This window comes from Dromiciops gliroides, chromosome 4 (genome assembly GCF_019393635.1).
Source record: "Dromiciops gliroides isolate mDroGli1 chromosome 4, mDroGli1.pri, whole genome shotgun sequence".
Classification (NCBI taxonomy): Eukaryota; Metazoa; Chordata; class Mammalia; order Microbiotheria; family Microbiotheriidae; genus Dromiciops; species Dromiciops gliroides.
The window spans coordinates 366213295-366240212 of NC_057864.1; positions in this window are offsets into that span (position 1 = coordinate 366213295).

Sequence of the window (26918 nt, forward strand, 5' to 3'; positions counted from 1 at the left end):
AAGAGTATTTCCATTGATAAGAATATATCTGCTAATTTTCCTATTCAATGCCTGCCATTTTGGGGGGTGGGAATCACTCTTCATTTTATGTCATGAAAAATAAGGTGGGAAAAGTGTTGGGAATCTGAGGATATGAGCTTGTCGCATACCCATGATTGTTGTCTCTACTTCTGAGGAACAATTCAGACCCTTAAAGTGATTCTTTTGTTTATTTAAAACATATACCAAAGCTCAGGAAGCCATTTTCCAGGTTTGAAATGTGTGTGCAAAATAGTTGAGTTAATGGTGTACATTGACCTTTTCCTGATAATATCAAAAAACTATTCAAATTACTTTGTTCTGCATGAAATTATATTGTGTGAAGTCATCTGCTCTTTCCCAACAGTCTGGAGTTCTACTTCTTTGCTCCTTGATTCCATATTCTTCTCTCCAAAATTTAGTCTTTCATTCAGGCCTTTGAACAGGCCTGGAATGGACTAAGTTATATTTATTTGCCTATTGCAATTTTTCTCTTCCTTCATTTTGCCAATGAAATACAATGACCAAAATGTATCCCCCTGTTATCATGCTATAAAACATACAGAATATTAAGAATTAGTGTAATTATATAAAATAATATGTTGAACACTCTTAACATTGAAAATCAACTCCATACAAAGATAGAGATCACCCTCCAACCCTATTTTTAGACTTTCTGGAACTTCACTATTGATTCATTAATAGAAAAAGACCCAATGGAGAAAATGGCAAGTTGTAATGGATAGTGGAAAGTTGTGGGTGCTTTCTAATTAGAAATGTGTGCCCTGTACAGGCTCATAAAACATAAATGTACAATGATTTTCAGAAAATGTGCTCTGATTCCTAATCTAGAGTTAGATTCTATTTTCAGTTTGGAAGTTTATACAGACTACTCTCCATGAAAAAGATTTATAAGTGTACCCACCTACTTGGAAACAACATGTCTTCTGAGCCTTATTTTCCATAAAGAGATACTTTCTGCAGAAATATTTAGTTACATTTGGATTGTAGGATGGCAGGTATATAATTTTAAAAGAAAAAGTAAACAAAAATGTTTATAGGAATGCAAAAGTAAAGCCTCAGGGGACAGCTAGGTGGCAGTGGATAAAGCACCAGCCCTGGATTTAGGAGTACCTGAGTTCAAATCCGGCCTCGGACACTTGACACTTACTAGCTGTGTGACCCCGGGCAAGTCACTTAACCCCCATTGCCCCGCAAAAAAACAAAACAAAACAAAACAAAACAAAAATGCTGGGCAAAAAAAGTAAAGCCTCTTTGGTTAGTGATATGCACCAAGTGACTAGCATTCCACAAGCTAATACCTTGCTTCTTTGAAAATGAAAAAGAATAGGGGCAGCTAGGTGGTGCAGTGGATAGAGCACCGGCCCTGGAGTCAGAAGGACCTGAGTTCAAATCCAGCCTCAGACACTTGATACTTACTAGCTGTATGACCCTGGGCAAGTCACTTAACCCCAATTGCCTCACCAAAACATATATATATATATATAATAAAATAAAAAGAAGAAAGAATCAGAGATAAAGAGGCTCATTTTGAGTGAAAAAGCTGATAGCCCAGATAGTTGTTTTTAAAGGGTTCAATCTCAGTGAGAAGTAGACCAGAGATGAGAGGCATCATGGTTTAAATGTAAGACCACTCACTAGCTGTGGAGAGAGAGAGAGCACCTTAGCTCAAAACCTAGCTGTACTATTTATTATTTGTGTGACTTTCAGAAAAGCACAATTCTCTGAGCCTCAATTTTCTTTTCTTTTTTTAAATAAAAGTATTTTATTATTTCCCAGTTACATATAGAAATAGTTTTCAACATTTGTTTATATAAGATTTCCAATTTCAAATTTTTCTCCCTCCCTACCCCCATCCCCCAATCTCCCCTAGACAGCAGGTAATCTGATATAGGTTATATATACATAATAACATTAAAAATATTTCTTTCAGGTTTTTTTTTGTTTTGTTTTGGGTTTTTTGCGGGCAATGTGGGTTAAGTGACTTGCCCAGGGTCACACAGCTAGCAAGTGTTAAGTGTCTGAGGCTGGATTTGAACTCGGGTCCTCCTGAATTCAGGGCTGGTGCTTTATCCACTGCACCACCTAGCTGACCCCTCAAAATATTTCTGCATTGGTCATGTTATAAGAGAAGAATAAGAGCAAAAAGGAAAAACCTCAAAACAGAAAACCAACAGCACCAAAAACAATAGTAATAGTAGTGGTCCAATCAGCCTCCATATTCCACAGTTCCTTTTTTTGTCTGGATTTGGAGAGCCTTTTCCATCATGAGTCCTTTGGAACTTTCTTGTACCATTGGATTGGTGAGAAAAAACTAGTCTATCACAGTTGATCAACACATAATGTTGATGATACTGTGTAGAATGTTCTTCTGGTTTTGCTCATCTCACTCATCATCAGTTCATGCAAGTGCTTCCAGGTTTCTCTGAACTCCTCCTGCTCATCATTTCTTACAGCACAATAGAATTCCATTAAATTCATATACCACATCTTGTTCAGCCATTCCCCAATTGATGGACATCCCCTCAATTTCCAATTCTTTGCCACCACAAAAAGAGCAGCTATAAATATTTTTGTACATTTGGGTCCTTTCCCCCTTTCCATGATCTCTTTGGGAAAAAGACCCCAAAGTGGTATTGCTGGGTCAAAGGGTATGCACAGCTTTATAGCCTTTTTGGGCATAATTACATATTGCTCTCCAGAATGGTTGGATCAATTCACAGCTCCATCAACAATGTATTAGTGGTCCAATTTTTCCACAGCTTCTCCAATATTTATTATTTTCCTTTTTTGTTATTTTAGCCAATCTGATAGGTGTCAAGTGGTACCTCAGAGTTGTTTTAATGTGCATCTCTCTAATCATTAGAGATTTAGAGCATTTTTTCATATGGCAATAGATAGCTTTGATGTCTTCATCAGAAAACTGCCTGTTCATATCCTTTGACCATTTCTCAATTGGGGAATGACTTGGATTCTTATAAATTTGATTTAGTTCCCTATATATTTTAGAAATGAGGCCTTTATCAGAAGTACTGGCCATAAAAATTGTTTCCCAGCTTTCTGCCTCCCTTCTAATTTTGGATGCATTGTTTCTGTTTGTATAAAAAAAATTTAATTTAATGTAATCAATATCATCCATTTTGCATTTCATAATATATTCTCTCTCTTGTTTGGTCATAAACTGCTCTCCTTTCCAAAGATCTGAAAGGTAGACTATTCCTTCCTCTCCTAATTTACCTATGGCATCACCTTTTATGTCTAAATCATGTATTCAATTTGACCTTATTTTAGTATAAGGTGTAAGATGTTGGTCTATGCCTAATTTCTGCCATACTATCTTCAAGTTTTCCCAGCAGTTTTTGTCAAATACTGAATTCCTATTCCAGAAGCTGGGGTCTTTGGGTTTATCAAACAGTACATTATTGGGTTTTTGGGGTTTTTTTGATGAGGCAATTGGGGTTAAGTGACTTGCCCAGGGTCACACAGCTAGTAAGTGTTAAGTGTCTGAGGTCAGATTTGAACTCATGGCCCTCTGAATCCAGGGCCGGTGCTCTATCCACCGCGCCACCTAGCTGCCCCAAAACAGTACATTATTAATGTAATTTACTACTGTGTCTCCTGTGCCTAGCCTATTCCATTGATTCTCCACTCTATTTCTTAGCATATTGGATAGGTTTGATGAATGCCACTTTATAGTAGAGCTCCAGATTTGGTACAGCTAACCCACCTTCGTGTGCATTTTTTTTCATTATTTCCCTTGATACTCTCGACTTTTTGTTTTTATTTTTTCTAGCTCTATAAAATAATTTTTAGGTACTCTGATTGGTATGGCACTGAATAAGTACATTAATTTAGGTAGAATTATTATTTTTATTATATTAGCTCAGCCTATCCATGAGCAATTGATATCTTTCCAATTATTTAGATCTGATTTGATTTGTGTGAAAAGTGTTTTGTAATTGTGTTCATAAAGTTCCTGGGTTTATTTTGGCAAATAGACTCCCAAGTATTTTATATTATCTACTGTTACTTTAAATGGAATTTCTCTTTCTCTCTCTTACTGCTGGACGTTGTTGGTTATGTATGGAAATGCTGGTGATTTATGTGGATTTATTTTATATCCTGCTACTTTGCTAAAGTTAATTGTTTCAAGTAATTTTTGAGTTGAATCTCTAGGATTCTCTAAGTAGATCATAATAACATCTTCAAAGAGTGATAGTTTTGTTTCCTCCTTGCCTCTTCTAATTCCTTTAATTCCTTTTTCTTCTCTGATTGTTAAACCTAACATTTCTGGTACAATATTAAATAATAGAGGTGATAATGGATATCCCTGTTTCACCCCTGATCTTATTGGGAAGGCCTCTAGCTTATCTCCATTACATATAATTCTTGCTGATGGTTTTAGGTAGATACTGCTTATTATTTTAAGGAAAGCTCCACCAATTCCTAAGTTCTCTAGTGTTTTTATTAGGAATGGGTGCTGTATTTTGTCAAAAAGCTTTCTCTGCATCTATTGAGATAATCATATTATTTTGTTTAGTTTTCTTATTGATGTGGTTGATTATGTTAATAGTTTTCCTAATGTTGAACCAGCCCTGCATTCCTGGTATAAATCCCACCTGGTCATAGTGTATTATCCTGGTGATCACTTGCTGTAATCTTCTTGCTAATATCTTATTTAAGATTTTAGCATCAATATTCATTAGGGAAATTGGTCTATAATTTTCTTTCTCTGTTTTTGCTTTGCCTGGTTTTGGTATCACCACCATATTTGTGTCATAAAACGAATTTGGTAGAACTCGTCCTTCACCTATTTTTCCAAATAATTTGTATAATATTGGAATTAATTGTTCTTTAAATGTTTGTTAGAATTCACTTGATCTAATAACAATATCTTTACAGAGATACAGATCCCAAGAGTTAAAAGTATTATCCTTCCTCATATGGACTCAAGTGGTTTAACATCATTGAACAACCCTTTTCTCCTCCTTGTTTACCTCTTTCTGTTTCTCTAGAATCTTGTATTTGGAGATCAGATTTTCTGTTCAGTTCTGGTCTTTTTCTCAGGAAGCCTTGGAAGTCCCCTAGTTCATTGAATGTTCATCTTTTCCACTGAAAGAGAATGATCAGTTTTGCTGTGTAGTTGATCATGGGTTGTAATCCAAGCTCCTTTGCCTTCCTGCATATCATATTCCAAGCCCTGCGATCCTTTAATGTTGAAGCTGCCAGGTCCTGTGCAATCCTGACTGTGGCTCCATGGTATTTAAATGGTTTCTTTCTGGCTGCTTGGAGTATTTACTCCTTCACCTGATAATTCTGGAGTTTGGTTACAATATTCCTTGAAGTGTTTCTTTTGGGGTCTCTTTCAGGAGGTGTTTGGTGGATTCTTTCAGTGATGATTTTATCCTCTCATTCTACAATTTCAGGGCAGTTCTCCTTAATAATTTCCTGTAATATGGTGTCTATACTCTTTTCTTTGTTTGTTTCTTTCTTTTTTGTGGGGCAATGAGGGTTAAGTGACTTGCCCAAGGTCACACAGCTAGTAAGTGTCAAGTGTCAGAGGCCGGATTTGAACTCAGGTCCTCCTGAATCCAGGGCCGGTGCTTTATTCACTGCACCACCTAGCTGCCCCCTAGACTCTTTTCTTGATCATGCCTTGCAGGTAGTCCAATAATTCTCATATTATCTCAATTTTCCAATCTATAAAATGAAGGGTTTGCCTAAGAGCTCTCCAGGGTCCCTTCCAGCTTTCAGTCTTATGATTCTGTAACTGTGGGACTTTTGTCAATTACCAATATGTAAAATAGGATTTCATAATACTTGATGATATACAAGTCAGATTGTTTCATAGGATCAAGTGATAAAATGTCTGTAAATCACTTTGTAACAAGGAAGCAAACTATTATTATGCTATCTGTTATTGTTATTATGAGAATCTTTAAATTGTACACAAGCCCAAAGGACAGACCTAGAAGGAGATTTAATATATATATGAAGTGGGTGAGTACACAGATAATAGAGGCTTAATGATATGTAGATGAAATATCCAAAATTCAATTACTTGAGCATATGTGAGGTTTTGTAACCCAGGAGCTGAAAGGGAACTAGAAATTTTTTTCAGTAAAACCCAAAAAAACAGATATAGATTTTTTCATGTCACCAAAGTGATATATAATTTGTTGTTTTTGTACAGTTGTTTCAGCCATGTCTGACTCTTTCCGAACCCATTTAGGATTTTCTTGGCAAAAATATTGGAGTATTTTGCCATTTCCTTCTCCAGTTCATTTAAAAAATGAGGAAACTGGGGCAAACAGGGTTAAGTGACTTGCCTATGGTCACACAACTAGTGTCTGAGGCCACATTTGAAGTAAGGAGGATGAGGCTTCCTGACCCTAGGCTTGGCACTCTGTTCATTATGCCACCTAGCTGCCCATGATGATGATATATAATAGTTTAATTTAAATAGTTAAATTTAAATTGAACTAGTTATTTGAATTTAATACTTCAAATTAAAAGGATGGAAGGAACCACAGTTATTATTTAACCTGACCTCCTCACTATATAATTGATGAAACTGAGGAGCTGCTAGGTGGTACAGTAGATAGAACACTGTCTGAAGCTAGAAGGACCTGAGTTCAGTTCTGGGCTGAGACACTTACTAGCTATATGACCTTGGGGAAGTCACTTAACCACAATTGCCTTAAACATCCAGAACCATCTCCAGTTGTCCTGATGTATATCTTGCCACTGGCTGCAGATGACTCTGGAGTAAACAGTGAGGTTGGTGACCTTGCACAGCCCTCCCTCACTTAATTCCAATTCAGTTCAAGTCATGATATCACCCCAATGTCATGATCATCTTCAAGATCAAAGGACAGGGGCAGCTAGGTGGCACCATCCCTGGATTCAGGAGGACCTGAGTTCAAATACAGCCTCAGACACTAGACACTTACTAGCTGTGTGACCCTGGGCAAGTCACTTAACCCTCATTGCCCTTCAAAAAAGAATTAAAGAACAAACAACAATCACCCTGTGAAACTGAGATCTTGAGAGAGTGAGACTTACCCAAGGTCACATAGGCAGTACGTGGCAGAATCAGGCTTTGAATTCAGAGCTTCTTATTTTATATGGAGTGCCCTTTCTATTATATTACAATTCTTCTCTAATTAGTACAAATTACAGACAAAGGTCAGCTCCATGACCTTAAAACAGGTTCACACAAACTGGACTATTAGGTATTCCATATTTTCAGATGGAATTATTTGAACTTCTTGATCAATCAATTAATCAAGAAGCAGATATCAAGTTCCTGCTATGGGGCATCACTGTGCTATGCACTGGGGACAGAAAGACAAAAATAAAACATTCTCTGCCTTCAAGAATCTTACATTCTAGGGGCAGCTAGGTGGTGCAGTGGATAGAGCACTGGCCCTGGATTCAGGAGGACCTGAATTCAAATCCAGCCTCAGACACTTGACACTTACTAGCTGTGTGACCCTGGGCAAGTCACTTAACCCTCATTGCCCCCCTGCCAAAGGAAGTTTACTAGTATGTATAAAATATGAACTAAACAAAAGGTCAATATGTGGCAGGAAGGCATTAATAGCCAGGGGTGTCAAGAAAAGGCAGAATATCTAGAAGGTGGCACGAGCAGAGTTTCAAAGGAAACAAATATTTCTTTTTTTAATTAATAAAGTATTTTATTTTTTCCCAATACATAATAACATTAAACCTATTTCTGCATTAGTCATGTTATAAGAGAAAAATCAGAGCAATGACAAAAAACCTCAAAATAGAAAAACATCAGCACCAAAAACAAAAGAAATAGTATGGTTCATTCAGCATCTACTCTACAGTTCCTTTTTTTTTCCTGGATTTGGAGATCCTCTTCCATTATGAGTCCCCTGGAACTCTTCTGTACCATTGCATTGGTGAGAAGAATCTAGTCCATCACAATAGATCAACACTCAATGTTGATGATACTGTGTACAATGTTCTTCTGGTTCTGCTCATCTCACTCATCATCAGCCCACACAAGATCCTCCAGGTTTCTCTGAACTCCTCCTGATCATCATTTCTTATAGCACAATAGTATTACATTGTACTCATATACCACAACTTGTTCAGCCATTCCCCAATTGATGGGCATCCCCTCAACTTCCAATTCCTTGCCACCACATAAAGAGTAGTTATAAGTATTTTTGTACATGTGGGTCCCTTTCCCCTTTCTATGATTTCTTTGGGAAAAAGACCCAAAAGTGGTATTGCTGGGTCAAAGGGTATGCACAGCTTTATCGCCCTTTGGGCATAATTCCAAATTGCTCTCCAGAATGGTTGGATCAATTCACAGCTCCACCAACAATGCATTAGTGTTCCAATTTTTCCACAGCTTCTCCAATATTTATTATTTTCCTTTTTTGTCATTTTAGCCAATCTGATAGGTATCAGTGGGTACCTCAGAGTTGTTTTAATTTGCATCTCTCTCATCATTATAGATTTAGAGCATTTTTTCAAATGGCAATAGATAGCTTTGATGTCTTCATCAGAAAACTGCCTGTTCATATCCTTTGACCATTTCTCAATTGGGGAATGACTTGGATTCTTATAAATTTGATTTAGTTCCCTATATATTTTAGAAATGAGGTCTTTATCAGAAGTACTGGCCATAAAAATTGTTTCCCAGCTTTCTGCCTCCCTTCTAATTTTGGATGCATTGTTTCTGTTTGTACAAACATTTTTTAATTTAATGTAATCAAAATCATCCATTTTACATTTTATAATATACTTTATCTCTTGTTTGGTCATAAACTGCTCTCCTTTCCAAAGATCTGAAAGGTAGACTATTCCTTCCTCTCCTAATTTACCTATGGTATCACCTTTTATATCTAAATCATGTATTCATTTTGACCTTATTTTAGTATAAGGTGTAAGATGTTGGTCTATGTCTAATTTCTGCCATACTATCTTCCAGTTTTCCCAGCAGTTTTTGTCAAATACTGAGTTTCTATCCCAGAAGCTAGAGTCTTTGGGTTTATCAAACACTACATTACTAGTGTCATTTACTACTGCATTTCCTGAGCCTAGCCTATTCCATTGATCTACCACTCTATTTTTTAGCCAGTACCAGATAGTTTTGATGACTGCCGCTTTATAGTAAAGCTCCAGTTTTGGTACCGCTAACCCAACTTCCTGTGAATTTTTTTTTCATTATTTCCCTAGATATTCTTGATTTTTTGTTTTTCCAGATGAATTTTGTTATTATTTTTTCTAGCTCTATAAAATAATTTTAGGTCGTCTGATTGATATGGCACTGAATAAGTAAATTAATTTAGGCAGTATTGTCATTTTTACTATATTAGCTCTGCCTATCCATGAGCAATTGATATCTTTCCAATTATTTAGACATGATTTGATTTGTGTGAAGAGTGTTTGGTAGTTGTGTTCATAGAGTTCCTGGGTTTGTCTTGGCAAGTAGACTCCCAAGTATTTTATATTATCTACCGTTACTTTAAATGGAATTTCTCTTTCTATCTCTTGCTGCTGGACTTTGTTGGTCATGTATAGAAATGCTGATGATTTATGTGGATTTATTTTACATCCTGCTACTTTGCTAAAGTTGTTAATTGTTTCAAGTAATTTTTGACTTGATTCTCGAGGATTCTTTAAGTATACAATCATATCATCTTCAAAGAGTGATAGTTTTGTTTCCTCCTTGCCTCTTCTAATTCCTTTAATTCCTTTCTCTTCTCTGATTGCTAAAGCTAACATTTCTAGGACAATATTAAATAATAGGGGTGATAATGGACATCCCTATTCCACCCCTGATATTATTGGGAAGGCCTCTAATTTATCTCCATTGCATATAATACTTGCTGATGGTTTTAGGTAGATACTGTTTATTATTTGAAGGAAAGCTCCACCTATTCCTAAACTCTCTAGTGTTTTTATTAGAAATGGGTGCTGTGGGGCAGCTAGATGGCGCAGTGGATAAAGCACTGGCCCTGGATTCAGAAGTACCAGAGTTCAAATCCGACACTTAACACTTGCTAGCTGTGTGACCCTGGGCAAGTCACTTAACCCCAATTGCCTCACCAAAAAAAAAAAAAAAAAAAGAAAAGAAATGGGTGCTGTATTTTGTCAAAAGCTTTCTATGCATCTATTGAGATAATCATATGATTTTGGTTAGTTTTCTTACTGACGTGGTTGATTATGTTAATAGTTTTCCTAATGTTGAACCATCCCTGCATTCCTGGTATAAATCCCACCTGGTCATAGTGTCTTGGCTCCACCAGAAACAAATATTTCTAAGAGGAAGAATACTCTTTGGAATAGGAAAAAGGAAAAAGATGGAGAAAGTTCAGCAAAACAAATAAATACATCAAAAACATCTGACATATGCAATATTCTATACCTAAGAACACCCACATCTCCAAAGCAATGGGAGGTGTTTCTTTTCTTTGAAATCAAATTTGTTCCTTATGGTTTCTCAATATTCATTGTGATTGCTTTGTGGTTACTGTTTTTTCCATTTCATATATATATATATATATATATATATATATATATATATATATATATATATATATATATATACACACACATAGAGAGATGCACATATTCACATGTGTATATATGTATACATGTATGTATATGTATATATACATGTATACTTTTTACTTGCTCTACTTTGCATCAGTTCATATTTTTTCCATATTTCTCGGTATTCATCATAATTTTATAACATTGTAACATTCCACTATGTTCATGTACCCAGAGATAGTTTAAATCATTCTCCAAAGTGATAGGAATATTGTTTGTTTCCAGTTCTTTATTTTCACACACACACACACACACACACACACACACACACACACACACACACACACACACACAGAGTGATGCTATAAATATTTGAGTACAAATGAAAACTTTCTTATTGTCCATAACATCCTGGGGTTATATGCCTTTGAAATCTCTTTGGATCAAAAAGTATAGACATCATAGTGACTTCATTTGCATACTTCCAAATTGTTTCACAAGATAGTCGTACTAATTCACAATTCTATCAGCAATGCATTAGCATATCTGTCTTTAATAATCTATCAAACAATCCTATACCTGTTTTTTATCTTCTTTGCCAATTTTCTGGGAATGAGGTAAAATCTCAAGGCTATTATGATTTTAATTTATTTTATTATTTGTGATTTGAAGCACAGTTTTACTTTTTAGAAATTTTAATAGAGTCAAGATCTCTATCCCAGCAATTTCTACCCATTGGACCTAGTTATTTCCTCTGCAACATTATAAACCAGTTTTATTAACCTTTATAGATGATAATCCTTCAGATATTTGAAAGCATTTACCTTGTCCCTTCCCAACTCCCTTAATCTCAATCCCCAACCCTCTGCTCAGACTTCTCTTCCATTGGCTTCCAAAAGTATCTCCACCATTAGAATGGGAGCTCCTTGAGAACACAGACCAACTCTTTGATTTGTATCCCCAGCACTTAGCAGAGTGTTTCTCACATGTCAAATGCTTAATGAATGTCTTATTTATTCATTCAGTATACTCAGTCTCCTTTGGACTCACTCTTACTTATAAAGGTCCTTTTTAAAACGTGATAACCAGAGCTGAATAAAAACTCTAGATGGAGGCTGACAGTGTTGTTTTCCCAGCTCTGCTGACTTGCATATACAACATACAGTCAGCTGTTGCCACCTAGGATCTCTATATTGTACTCATATTAGGGGAATCTAAGATCAAGAGATATCATGGCCTTGGAGTTAGGAAGACCAGGGTTTAAGTCCTACCTCTGACACATGGGCTGTGTGACCCTGGTCAAGTGAATTAACCTCTCAGGGGCCATGCAATTTTCAATCAGTTGTGGGGTAGTTGCTGATATTCACCGGGTGGAGTTTAACACATAGCCTGGCTGGCTTGCATTTAACTAATGGTAAAACAGCTAGTTGGTACCACAGATAGAATAGCAGGCCTGGAATCAAGGAGATCTGAGTTCAAATGAGGCCTCAGACACTTACTAGCTGGATGACCCTGGGCAAGTCACTTCACCCTGTTTGCCTCAGTTTCCTCATCCTTAAAAAGAACTGGAGAAGGAAATGGCAAACCATTTCAGTATTTTTGCCAAGAAAGCTCCAAGTGAGGTCACAAAAAAATGGACATGACTGAAATGACTAACCAACAACAAAAACTAAAATAGGTACATCAGGGGATGCCAGAGCATTACTTTTACTGTGTAAAGAGCAAAGGCTCTTTTTATATAAAATCATAAGTAGAAAATTGTGAGGGAACTTAGAGGTTATTTTCTCCAACCCTCCCCCCATTTTATAGATGAGGAGAATGATCCACAGACAGGTTGAGTGACTTGCCCAAGGTAACACAGAAGGAACTGAGTTCAAACCAATCTCTGATATTCACTATTTTTGTGACCTGCCAGGCCCCAATTTTCTCATCTGTAAAATTAGGGATTGGGCCAAATCCCTCTGAAATCCCTCCCGGGTCTAGGTCTAAGATTCTACAACTGTACAGCAATGCAGGCAGGCCTTACACAACTAGAAACTGCTAGGCCAAAGAGCCAATTCCAACCAAAGACTACAGTGTACCTGCTGTTTCTTTAATAGTGGGATGCACAGGGACAACAAATGCATTGTCTAGTCATCATTTGCAACAAAATGGACTCATATAATCCTGTTAATGTAACCTAAAATTATATTAGTCTTATTATTTCAACCTATCCATTATCCTCTTTTAACTTGTATTAAATATATTGAAACCAGTCGAAACCCTCAGACCATTTTCCTTCAGATTGCAACAAAACCATTATTTATGTTCATCATCACCATTATCAGTATCATGAAAAAGCATACATTAAGCACTTACTTTTTCTCAGGCAAGCACTAGGGAAGGTAAAAGACAGCCCCTAATCTGTCTAATCTGGGAGAAAAAGATATAAACGACTAGGCACAAATGAGAAATATACAAGATAAAGTAGAGCTAACAGACAGGGGCATTAACATTAAGGTAAACAGAGGAAAGATCTATGATAGAATATGTTAGCTGGTACCTGAAGGAAGTCAGGAAAGCCAGGAGGCAGAGATGAGGAGGGAGAAAATCCCAAGAAAACCCCAAGTGAGGTCACAAAAAAATCCCACTGTGTGTGGGACACACAGTGAAAATGCTCAGTCCCTTCTGAATGGGACAGAAAGGAAGTGGTGTCATTAGAGGACAGAGCATATGTATGAGTAAGATGTAAAAAGACTGAAAGGAGGAGGTATAGCCAAGAGGAGCCAAACCCCACCCCCACCCCCACTTCATAGCTCTTCCACAAAGATCTAGGAAATATACCAGAATGATTCCTGATAGAAAAATCCAAGAAAAAACCGCACTAAGTTTTCTAGGCCAAGCCAACACAGGGACACATTTTAAAGGGTCTGTGGACACTGTGTCTGGCCAGGAATGCACCTCACGAAGCATTTCAGTGATTGAAAGAATGAAGCTGTTCCCAAGAGCAAGAAAAGGTGCTTGACCCATAAGGGGTGCTTTTAACCTTGTTCAGGTTGTGGGAACAGGTGCCAACTGGCAGTTCTGTCATTCACTACCTTATTCCAGGTGACGCACAGATCTAGGGCAGGTGGAGGAGGGAACCTGCATCTAGGAGTGGTGTTCCAGGATGAGATGTCTCTGTTGGTAGGCTGAGTACTGAGCTAGGAACAATTTCAGAAGCAAACAGTAGCTGTGTGGCACTGACCCCAGGAGCAAACAGGTGTCTCAGATCTAGCCTCCAGCCCAGACTGAAGCCTACATTGGAACAACTAGGGCAGGAATCTAAGACCAAATGGGAGCCTGCAGTTCTATCACTGAACTTACAGAGCTTTCCATCTGGCTGATTGTGGCTGAGTCCAGCAACAATCTACTGGAAAATTGCAACCATTAGCAAGGCAACAGGAGTGTTACACAGACCCAGACAGAGGTCAGAAATTTGCAAAGCCCAGACCAGGAAGGCATTGCCCTGGATGAGATCATGTTGGGAGCACATAAAGTATGTAGGTTCTCAGCCTGAGGTGTCCATGAGGTCCTAGAATAACATAACATTCAATAGTCTCCAAAAAACAACAGAAGGACATGAGAGGACAAAGTTCAGCTTAGACATTCCTCCCAGAAGTGCACAGAGCCCAGCCTTAACATAAAGTCCAAAAATAATCTGGAAAAAGGAGCAAACAGAAAACAGATCTATATCATAAAGAGCTATTAAGGAACAGCGATTCTCAAGGCATAAACCCAGGAAAAGAGAATGACTCCAAAACATCTACAAACTAAACTTCAAAGAAAAACACAGCTTGAACATAAATACAACCAGAATTCCTGAAGAGATGAGCTAAAACTATTTTTAAAAGCCATATTTTGTTCTCATATACCTCCTCCTCTCTGTCCCAGAGAGTCATCCCATATACTATAACAAATAATCTTTTTTAAAGATGAAAAAATGCACAATTGATATTTAAGGCATTGAAAAGCCTGAAAACATGTGCGGTGTACACTTGTGCACCTCCCACCTTCACAAAGAGGTGGGGTAGGGATGTCCTTTCATGTCTCTTAGTTTGAGTCAGGCTTAATCTTTATAATTTTGCTGCCTTCACTTCTGATTTTTCTGTATGTGGTTATTTCATTTGCATTGTTGTAGTTATTGTGTATATTTGCTTTCTTGGTTCTGATTATTTCACTCTGAGTCATTTCATATAGATTTTTCCACATTTCTCTGTATTCATCACTTTCATTACTTTTTTACAGTACAGTAATGTTCCATTATATTTATGTACAATTCTTTAGCCATTCCTGAATCGATAGATATCTGCTTTGTTCCCAATTCTTTTCTGTCACACAAAAAAATGCTGTTATAAATATTTTGGTAGATATAGGGACTTTTTTCTTATCAATACCCTCTTTGGGGCTTAAGGGAGTCATTTGTATGTAGACTATTTCTCTGCTGATTGCCTTTTTCTACAAAGGTTTGCCATTTCACAGCTCTGCTAACAATTTTCTAATGATGACAGTGTGCTTATCATCCTATAACTCCTCCAACATTACTATTGACATTTTTGTCATGTTTACCAATGTTCAGAATGTAAGGTGAAACTTCAGGGTTGTTTTTATTTGAAATTATATTATTATTAATTAATTAGAGTATTCTTTCATATGGTTGTTAATAGTTTATAATTATTCTTTTGACAACAGTTTGTTCCTAGCCTTTGACCACTTATCTATTAGAAAACACACTCACACATTGTGTGTGTGAATGTATATTGTCTATATATCTCAGATACCAAACCCTTACCAGAGAAATTTGATATAATTTTTCCCATTTGACTGCTTCCCTTATCCTAGATACATCAATTTTGTCTGTACAGAAGCTTTTGAGTTTCATGTAATCAATATCTATTTTATTTTTTAAAATTGCCTCTGCCTCTTGTTTGCTTGAGGATTTATCTCCTACTCATAGCTGTGAGAGATACATAATTTACTTCTGGTATTTTTAAAGTATGATCTTTAATTTTAAGATCATATATCTATTTGGAATATATTCAAAAACAAAAATAAATAAATAAAGTGCAGCTAGGTGGTAAAGTGGATAAAGCACTGGCCCTGGATTCAGGAGGACGTGAGTTCAAATCTGGCCTCAGACACTTGACACTTGCTACCTGTGTGACCCTGGGCAAGTCACTTAACCCTCATTGCCCCACAAAAAAACAAAAACAAAAAATAAATAGAATATAAAGTAGAATATGTATAAGTGATGTCAAACTCAAATAAAAAGAGATTCCTGTAGAGCACATGTATAAAAGCACAAATGAACATTATTGATGTTGTATCTTATTTTTATTACTTTGGTGAACATTTTCTAATACATTTTAACTTGATTCTGACAGGCACTCAGGAGTTTTGCAGTAAACTAGTTTGTCACTTCTGATGTAAATTATTAGTCTATGCCTAATTTTTGCCAGACTTTTTCAGTTTTCTCTTATCAAATAAGGTTTTCCCTCAGTAATTCATGCTTTCTACTTTATTAAACACTGGGTTTCTCATTCTGCCTTGTCTGGTCTGTCTATTGGTTATTCTCTCTATTTAAAAAATAATACCACTTGGTTTTGTTGACTGCTGCTTTGTAGTTTACTTTGAGGCCTGGAAGTACTATCCCTGCCTTTGCCACTACTTCTTTTCATCATTTCATTGATGTTCTAGCTCTTTTGTTTTTCTGAATGAACTTTATAATTGTTTTATCAAGTCACGTAAAATACCCTCTTGGTAATTTGATTGGAATGGCATTAAAAGTATAAATTGATTTTGGTAGTATTGTCATTTTTATTATTTTGGCATAGCCTAGCCACGAGCACTGAATATTCCCCTAGTTATTTAAGTTGTTCTTTTATTATTTTTTTTTTGGTTGAGGCAATTGGGGTTAAGTGACTTGCCCAGGGTCACACAGCTATTAAGTGTCAAGTGTCTGAGGCCAGATTTGAACTCAGGTCCTCCTGACTCCAGGCCCTATGCTCTATCCCTGTTCTCTTATTCTTAAGGAGTGTATTGTATATACAAGTATATATATGTGTGTGTGTGTGTGTGTGTGTGTGTGTGTACATATACATATAAAATATAAATATTTTATATTTATATTTCTTTTCTTCCCATGTAGGCAGTGTCAGACCAAGAGACCCATGAAGGGAGTATGATGGAGTATCATCTCTCTCCAATTTTTCCTAGGAGGAGCAGGGCAAGCCAGGGGATATGTAGAAAGAGTTCAGTGGAATGGTGTCTCTCTATTCTTTCAGGCTCACCCATTCTATATTTTTGTACTCATAGTGTATGCTGGTTCTCTAACATAAATTGTAGTACCATGGACATCACAATGGATTGATATGTTAATGTGTAATGAGATAATACATACATAAATGAAGTAATAAAAATTTGTTGTCTGATCTAATCAAAACCAATAAATGAACTAACCAGTCATTGTGATAAAATTCCCTAAAGACTACATCCTATAAGCTTTGAATGCTGGAGTTCTAGAGAAAGATCTTCTCATTATCCCATAGCTTATCACCTGAATAGCAAAAGCCGCCCCCTCCAGAGAGCCCTGAACACTGTAGAGAAAGGCAATCAACAGAGAAATAGCTTGCACAGAAATGGCTCCCTGAGTAGAGATCCCACTGGGGAATTTCAGGCTTAATATAAAATTTCATACATAGTTTAAAACAGATGAACAATGTTACATAGAGTAATGGACCTAAACTTAGAAGGGCCCTTTTATTGAAGTCCTTTTACATGTGAGAAAACAGATTCAAGAGATTAAGTGATTTGTTCAAGGTCACACAGGTAGGAAGTAGCAGACCCAAGATTATGATTTGGAATCTTAAGTGTGTAAAATAAAGATAAAAAATTCTCAATGTCACTTATGGCCCTTATCTCATATGATGCCCTTTGTCCTTCCCAACCAGCATTTCAGAGACCTTATAATCCTATTCCTACTTCCTTTGTGTTATTACAATTAAACAAAACAAAATAACAATAACAAACCCATATTTCTTTCTTTCTTTTTTTTGTGGGGAAATGAGGGTTAAGTGACTTGCCCAGGGTCACATAGCTAGTATGTGTCAAGTGTCTGAGGCTGGATTTGAACTCAGGTCCTCCTGAATCCAGGGCTGGTGCCTTATCCACTGTGCCACCTAGCTGCCCCACAAACCCATATTTCATAGATGGGATAGTAAATTAATCCAACCCCTTCATCTTATAAATGAGTCAATTTAGATCCAAAAAGATTATGAGTGACTTGCACAAGGTCATACAGGTAGGAAGTAGAGGAGCCAGGATTGACTCAATTCCTGTGACTTGTAAGAATTTATTTGGGAGTCCCCCATCATTGGCTAAAATTGGAAAGCCTCAGGGGTGCCCCACATGGCTCCCTGCTTTCCCCCAACCTCAAGCCTTGGGCGCATCATGCCCCAGGTTCCTCTGCCCAGCAGGGATATGCATGGAAAACCAGTCACGCCCCAGGTCCCTCTGCCCAGCCGGGTGCCTTCTCCATGGAGGCTCCATGCCCCAACTGGCCTTGGGCCCGGCCCTGGGGGTGCCAGCGATTTAGCTTAGAGGGCATGGGCGGTTGGCCCCAGGTTTCCTGGGAGAGAAGGTTTTTTTTTTTAAGGGGAAGACATAGAGCAGAGGAGAGGCTGTGACCAAGTGAAGGGGACATGGAGGAGAGGTAGAGACAGAGATGCTATGGAGAAAGGATACGGGAGACAGGACAGTAGACAAGAGGGGAGCATCCAGTAGAGAGGAAGTGCAGGCAACAGTGGCAGTGGCCAGCCACACCTACAGGGCAAGCAGTGAGCTGGGGAGAGGCAGTGGCTAGCCAAACTCACAGAGTGAAAGATGCACAGGGAGATAGAGAGTCTAGAGGGTGGATTTTACAGGTCGTATATCCTGTTTTTCTTTTTCTTATTTCTAAGTTTATTCTTATCAATAAACCCTGGTTTTGCTTTTATTGAAAGGTGTCTTTTTAATCTTGTTTGTCTGGGAGAAGCAGTTGGGGAGGGGCAGGCCCTTACAGCTTGGCCCACACGGAGCTTAATGAACCTGGAGGATTTTTTTTAATCCCCCCCCGCCCCCGCCCCCTTACAGATCTGTAAGGCAGCTAATAGCCTACAGACTGGTGAAGCAGATAGATTTCAAATGCTGAGCCAGCTATAGTTTTACAGACTCCAAGTTCAATAGTCTTTCACCTGCCCTGAACATGTTTATATTGGGGAGATGATAGGATGGAAAGGCAATGTGGCATAGTGGATAGAATGTTAGATTTGGAGTGGAGACCTGGGTTTGAACCTGTCACAGACATTTCATAGTTGTGTAACTCTAGGTAAGTCACTTGGCCTCAGTTTCCTAATTTTTAAAATTGGATTGGTTATTAGATTTAATAGCCCCAACTTCACTTCCAGGCCTAAAACTATGATCCTCTCTTCCCATGGAGGGCAACTATGAGGCAATGGATAAATTGGTAAGCCTGTAATCAGGGAGCCCTGAGTTCAAATCCAGCTTCAGACACAATAACTGTGTGACCCAGGGCAAGTCACTTAACCTCTGTGTGCCTCAATTTCCTCAGTTTTATGGTAATAATAGCACCTACTTTCCATGGTTGTTGTGAGGATAGATAAATTGCTTAGCACAGTACCTGGCACATGGTAGGTGCTTGATAGATGATGATTTCATTTCTAAGAAATAGTCCATGGTTTGTGTGGCAGGTGGGAGAACTGCGGTTTTGTGGGAATACAGATGCTAAAATGGAAAATATAATTTGGCAACCAAAAAAGTATAATTTGATATTATTTCAATATATCACAGTTCTGTGATTCCCTCAGTGTTGGTCCTTCCTTCATGGACACAAACCTGAGGCAGCTAGGTAGTGCAGTTGATAGAGCACTGGCCCTGGAATCAGGAAGATCTGTGTTCAAATCTCACCTCAGACATTTAATAGCTTTGTGACCCTGGACAAGTCACCAATTAATCCCAATTGCCTTAAATATCCAGGGCTATTTCTAGTCTTCTTCCTACTGGACTCACATTGCTCTGGAGGAGACAGTGAGGTCAGTGACCTTGCACAGCCCTCCCTCACTTAAATCTAATTCAGTGCAAGTCATGACATCAGAACAACAATGGATGTCTTTTTAAAAAGATATAATATTTTGTTTTCTTCTAATTACATGTTAAAATTATTTTAAACATTTTTTTAAGTTTTGAGTTCCAAATTCTACCTTGCCTCCCTTCCCTCTCCCCCTGCCTGAGATGGTAATCAATCTAATATAGTTTATACATACAAAATCATGTAAAACATTTCCATATTTGTCATCCTAGATAAAAAGACTCAATTAAAAAAAAAAGAAAAAAAGTTGAAAAAACAGCATGCTTCAATATGTATTCAAATAGTATAGTTTCTTTCTCTGGTGGCAGATAGTATGCTTCATTGTTAGTCCTTTGGGATTGTCTTGAATCATTGTATTGCTGAGAATAGCTAAACCTTATGTCTTAATGAATTGTTATAGCCCAAAATACCATCCCTTAAATGCCAACTTTAGACTGGCAAAACTATGCACACTAAGCTAGATAAAGCACTGGCCCTGGATTCAGGAGAACCTGAGTTCAAATCCAACCCCAGACACTTGACACTTACTAGCTGTGTGACCGTGGGCAAGTCATTTAACCATCATTGCCCTGCAAAAGTAAATAAATAAATAAATAGATAGATAGAAAGGTAAACAAATAAATTTGTAGATATTTTATGTATATATATACAAATTTATATATATATAAAATATCTACAAATTTATTTGTTTACTTTTCTATCTATCTCAGTTCTCAGTTCTTCATATATATATATAAAGTTCTCAGTTCTCTATCTATCTCAGTTCTCAGTTCTTTATATATATATAAAACCAGGATGGGAGACAAGAACTGAGAACTGAGATTTAGTTTCAAGAACTGGGAATTTTAAGCCAGGAGAAGAAGAATTAGACTTGCCCCAGGAGAGGGGAGAGTTATTTAAAGGGTTTTCTGGTGGAAATGAATGAATAGAAAAACAATTATGGAGCATTTACTATGTACCAAGGATTGTACTCTGCACTGGTGATACACATTAATAAAAAAATGTAAGACAATTCCTGTTCTCAAGGAGCTTACATTCTAATTGGGGGCAGACAACGTGTAAAATGGGGTTTGACTGCAAGGTAAATGGCAAAGCCCAGGGATCTTGAGGGTGCATTGGTTTGTCCAATAGGGTTCTGGAAGATGTAGTGGAATGGAAGATCATAAGGCCTACTGTATCTTAGGATTCAATAGCAGGGCAAATAATAAGGTCCATCTTACTGAAAGGATTGTAGTTGGTGACTCTCAACTCTAGGGATACCTGAAGGAATAATCAAGACCTATGGGTCAAAGCATTCACTCAGTGTCATAGGAACTACCATTCTACCACATACCCCAAGCAATCAGGTTTCTTGGATTTCACAGGTGAAGACACTACTAATTTTATTATTTGAGTTATTGAGGATAATTAATCTCTCTATATCCTTCTTAAACATAAGGAAGTATTTCCTAATAACTAGGGCCAAACAAAAATGAATTGACTGGGACAGAATCTAGTCATCTTGTTTCTACAAGTCTTTTTTTAAAAAATTATTTATTTATTTGGAATTCTCCCCAAGTTACATGTATGAAGAAATTTTCATATTGATATTTAAAACTTTGTGTTCCAAATTCTCTTTCTCCCTCCCTCCCCATCCCTTTAAGAACTCAAGCAATTCAGTATAAGTTATACATGCACAGTTATGCAAAACATTTCCACGTTAGTCAAGTTGTGAAAGAAAACAGACAAAAAAACTTTAGAAAGAGGAACTAACAAAAAAATTATACTTTAATCTGTATTCAGCTACCATCAGTTATTTCTCTGTAGATGGATTTCATTTTTCATAAGTCCTTCTGATAGCATCCTGCTCATCATTTCTTATAGCACAATAATATTCCATCCTAATCTCATCCCACAATTTGATCAGCCTTTCCCAAAGTGATGGGCATCACCCCTATTTTGAATTCAAGTTTTTAAAAAATCTCTTTTAGGATACCAACCTAGTAGTGGTATTGCTAGGTCAAAGAATATGCATAGGCTTATAGCTCCTTTGCCATAGTTCCAAATTGCTCTACAGAATGTTTGAATCAGTTTACAACTTAACCAAGAGTGTATTAATGTCTCATTTTCCCCATATCCCCCACATTTGTCATTTTCTTCTGCTGTCCTATTATCCAATCCAATAGGTATGAGGTAGTATCCAGAATTGTTTTGACCTGAATCTCTCCAATCAATAGTGAGTTAGAGCATTTTTTCCATATGGCTATAGGTGGCTTTAATTATTCTGTCTGAAAACTTCATGTCTTTTGATCATCTATCAATTTTAACAAATTTGACTCAGTTCTCTATGTGTTTGAGAACTGAGGCCTATCAGAAAAACTTGCTTCAAGTTATTTTTTCACAGTTACTATTGCTAACTATATTACCTTTCATCCTATCCCCTTCTCTTCTGTCTTCCTTTATCCTATCCCTCCTCAAAAGTGTTTTGCTTCTGACTGACCCTTCCCCAATCTACCCTCCCTTCCTTCACCCCTTCCTCTTATCCCCTTCCCCTACCACTTTCCTACAGGGCAAGATACATTACTCTACCCAATTGAGTGCGTGTTTTATTCCCTCTTTGAGCCAATTCTGATGAGAGTAAGGCTCACTCACTCTCCTGTACCTCCCCATCTTCCCCTCCACTCCATATGCTTTTTCTTACTTATTTCATGTGTGATACTTTATCCCATTCTACCTCTCCCTTTCCCTTTATCCCAGTGCATCCCTCTCCCCCCTTAATTTTATTTTTTTAAGATATCAACATGGGGCAGTTAAGTGGCACAGTGGACAAAGCACCAGACCTGGACACAGAAGAATCCAAGCAAAATCCAACCTCAGACACCCAACACTCACCAGCTACATGACCCTAGGCAAGCCACCCAACCCAACTGCCCCAGAAAAAAAATGATAAAAAAATAAATGCCTTAAAGATATCATACCTTCATGTTCAACTCACACCTGTGCCCTCTAAGTATACTCCATTCAGCTGCACTAATAATGAGAAAGTTCTTATGAGTTACAAGTATGATCTTCCCATATAGGAATATAAACAGTTTAACCCTTTAATATCCCTCATGATTTCTTTTTCTTGTTCACTGTTTTATGCTTCTCTAGGGTCTTGTATTTGAAAGTCAAATTTTCTGTTCAGTGCAGGTCTTTTCATCATGAATGCATGAAAATCCTCTCTTTCATTGAATTCCCATTTTTCCTCTGAAAGATTTGCTGGTAGGTGATTCTTGGTGTAATCCCAATTCCTTTGCCCTCCAGAATATCATATTCCATGACCTCTAATCCTTTAATGTAGAAGCAGCTAGATCTTGTGTTATCCTGACTGGCTCCACAGTACTTGAATTGTTTTTTATTGGCTGCTTGCAATATTTTCTCCTTGACCTGGGAGCTCTGGAATTTGACTATAACATTTCTGGAAGTTTTCATTTTGGGATGTCTTTCAGGAGGTGATCAGTGGATTCTTTCAATTTCTATTTTACCTTCTGTTTTTTAGAATATCAGGACAATTTTCCCTGACAATTTCTTGGAAGATGATGTCTAAGCTCTTTTTTTGATCATGGTTTTCAGGTAGTCCAATAATTTTCAAATGATCTCTCCTGGATCTATTTTCCAGATCAGCTGTTTGTCCAAAGAGATATTTCACATTGCCTCCTATTTTTTCATTCATTTGGATTTGCTTTATTGTGTCTTGATTTCTCATAAAGTCATTAGCTTCTATTTGCTCAATCCTAATTCTTAAGCAATTATTTTCTTCAGAGAGCTTTTTTATCTCCTTTTCCATTTGGTTTTTCAAGCTGTTGACTTTTTTTCATGACTTTCCTGCATCACTCTCATTTCTCTCTCCATTTTTTCCTCTACCTCTCTTACCTTATCTTCGAAGTTCTTTTTGAGCATGTGCATGGCCAGAAACCAGTTCATATTTTTCTTGGAAGCTTTGGATGTAGGCACTTTGACTTTATTATCTTCTTCTGAGGGTGTACTTTTGATCTTCCTTGTCACCAAAGAAACTTTCTAGGGTCAGCATCTTTTTCTCTCTGCACATTTTGCCAGCCTATTTTTAACTCCTTCTTAAAGTAGGGTACTGCTTCAAGGGCACACTGTCCCAAGGTTGGGGGGGGGTGGTCCCATGTGGTATGACTTAAAGAGAGGCACGTTCTACACTCCACTGGCCTGTGCTCTGGTCTGTAAGTAATCACAAGCCTGCTTGCGCTTTAACCCAGGAACAGATTTCTTTTTCACTGCAGCTGAAACTCGGAAGTGACTGCACCCCTCACTCACTTGGGTCACCACTCAAGACTGTTTACTGGTTCTAAGCAAGAGCAACACAACAGAGTTCAGCCTCAGTGCCAGCAGAGAAACCTGCAATCTCCCCCTGCACAACTGCTCAACCCCCTCACCAGAACAGGAACTGAGTTCCAGAAGTAGCTGCCTTTGCCTCTAAAGCAGCCTTCCTGGGGCTGGATCTGCACAGCATGTTCTAGGGTTGGATCTATGTTGGCACAGCCTAGGTCTGGGCTCTACTCTCACCCAGGTACAACAGAAATTTCCTGCCAACCTTCTAGGCTGTCTTAGGCTGGAAAATTATCTCACCTCATTCTTTTGTGGGTTCTGCTACTCCAGGAATTGTATTATGGCATTATTTGGAGCTATTTAGAGGGATCATGGGGAGAAAACCAGAAAGTTATTGCTTTTCTTCTGATACCTTGGCTCTGCCTCTACAAGTCTTGAAGTGGAGATTATATGAACACTTGTCAGGAATATTCCATAGGAAATTCATGCTCTGGGAAAGGCTGAAATTATCTGGCCTCTAAGGTTCTTTCCATTCTAAGATTCTATGATTCTGTGGAATGAATGGACAGGAATGCTTGAAACCTTGATTACTAGATTCACCAGCATCAAATGATTTACCTGTGACTCTATAATGTTTCTTCCAATGTCATGTCTATTACTGTCACCAATTTGCCTTTGATTTACCTTTTATATTCTTGAAATGAATACATTTTACTTTTAAAATTCAGCCAAAGAGCATGGTTGATCATTAGTGACAATGCCTAAAATGGCTATAGAAAAATGACCACATTTCTTAGGCTTGCCACGAAACCTGCCATGACAGCCTTGTTTCCCATACCTTTCTTGATTCTTTCTGTGTCCTTTCACCTTTTCTATAGTCCCCAACATCTATTTGGAAAATGAAATTTTAAAGATTATGTTTATTGATGCCATTTTGTGGGAAACTTTTCCTCCTGACTGCTCTTTTGCAGAACAAAACACACTTAGTTTTCTGAATTTTCTGAAAGGTTAGGTGACTTTTTTTCATCCTTTTTGCATTTTTACCTGCCATTGCTATTTCCTGTCTGTCCTAAGTAAAAACCTGAAAGCATCTAAGTAACTTTTATGCTCCTAGAACATTGTACATCAGTCAGAACCTTCTTTCAGATGGAAATTTTACCCACTATGGCTAACTAGATTTTGAAGATGCAATTAACTTTGTCATTTCTTTACATTTACTAGAAAAATACAATATGAATTATGTTACTAAATTTATTATATCATTCCTCAAAGTCCTACCCTTATGCCTCACTGAAGCATAGAAATGACTCTCTGTTCTAAAAGGTTATAGCTGCAAAGCCTCAGTTCTAGTAGATTCTAATAGGCTATAAGGCTTTCAGTTTGAACCTGGTGACACATTGTTATGACCATCTTTAAAGTGCAGCTGAATGTTGGTTCAAATCTCTACCTACTAATTGTGTGACCTTAAGCTAGTCTCCATTTTCCAGACCCAGTTTCCTCCTCTATAAAATGAGTGCATGGGTCTAGTGGAGCTGTAGTATTGGGTGAGAGAGACATTAATCAATCTAGCTAAGTTTAGAGAAGTTCATGAGTAAAGAGCTAGGCATAATCTTGTGATTATATTTTTTCAATTTATTATTTTTTATAATTTATATTTGTTTTTATAAGGAAAAAAGTTTGAGTTAAAGTGATTTCTTTGCATCCACAGGTTTGTTTGTTTTTTAAATGAAAAGAAGATTGATCAATTTCTTCTATCTATTGCAAATTCCTGGAGTTGGAGCCAAATGTCTCTCTAAATAAGTATTTTTTTATAATAAATCAACATTCATTATAGTAAGGAAAGGAATAAAAAACCATGTACAAAGTTTATATATCCAAATTATATTATTGAAATATGTTCTGCATATCTGGGAAGGCCTCAGAAAGGCTGGAGAAGGATAGTGCAACAAATTTCCATGGCTGCCTCCACTGCAGTTCATGGATGGAGAGAGTCGAGATAGAGGAAATTTGTTGAGTCATTTTTCAGTTGTGTCCTGCTCTCATGAACCCATTCAGGATTTTCTAGACAAAGATATTGGAATTGTTTGTTATTTCCTTCTCTGGCTCATTTCACAGATTGAGAAACTGATGAAGAGTTAAATGACTTACCCAGGGTCACATAGCTAGTAAGTGAGGTTAGATTTGAATTCAGATTTCCCTTTTTTTTTTTTTGTGAGTGTAACAATTGGAATGAAGCCACCTACTGGAGACTTACTGTAGGAAAGCTCCACCCATGAGGAGAAGGTCTCTGAGGGCAAGGCCATGCAGCTTTTTCTTTGGCATCAGGAGTGATGTTTGCTTGTGGGAGGAAGAGGGAACAGGACTGGTGCTCTCGCTCTTTTTTTTGTGAGGACTCTGGTGGAGAGTAGAGCAAAAGATGCACTCTGCCTTTGATAGATGCATGAATCTAGGCCTTTCTCTCTCTCTTTACCAAATTCTTATTCTCCTTAATAAATGCTTAAAAGTCTAAACTCTTGCTAAAGCTTATAATTTATTGGCAACCACTCATTAGATATTTAGACAGACTAGCTAGAAATTTTAGCCCCTTACATGAGGCAATTGGTGTTAAGTGGCTTGCCTAGGGTCACACAGCTAGTAATTGAAGATTTTCCTCATTATAGGTTTGCATTCTATCACCGAGCCACCTAGCTGCTCCTACAGAAGAGAATAGCAGTTCACCAAATATGCTGGCTTTTCAGGTTTCCTCTTTTATACAGAAAGTTCTCATTAATGGCACATTAGTTTCACTCAGTGTCCAAGGTTCTAGGTCAGTCATTTGTAGGGAACCAAGGTATTTCAGACCCAGATCTTGTAAGGTGTC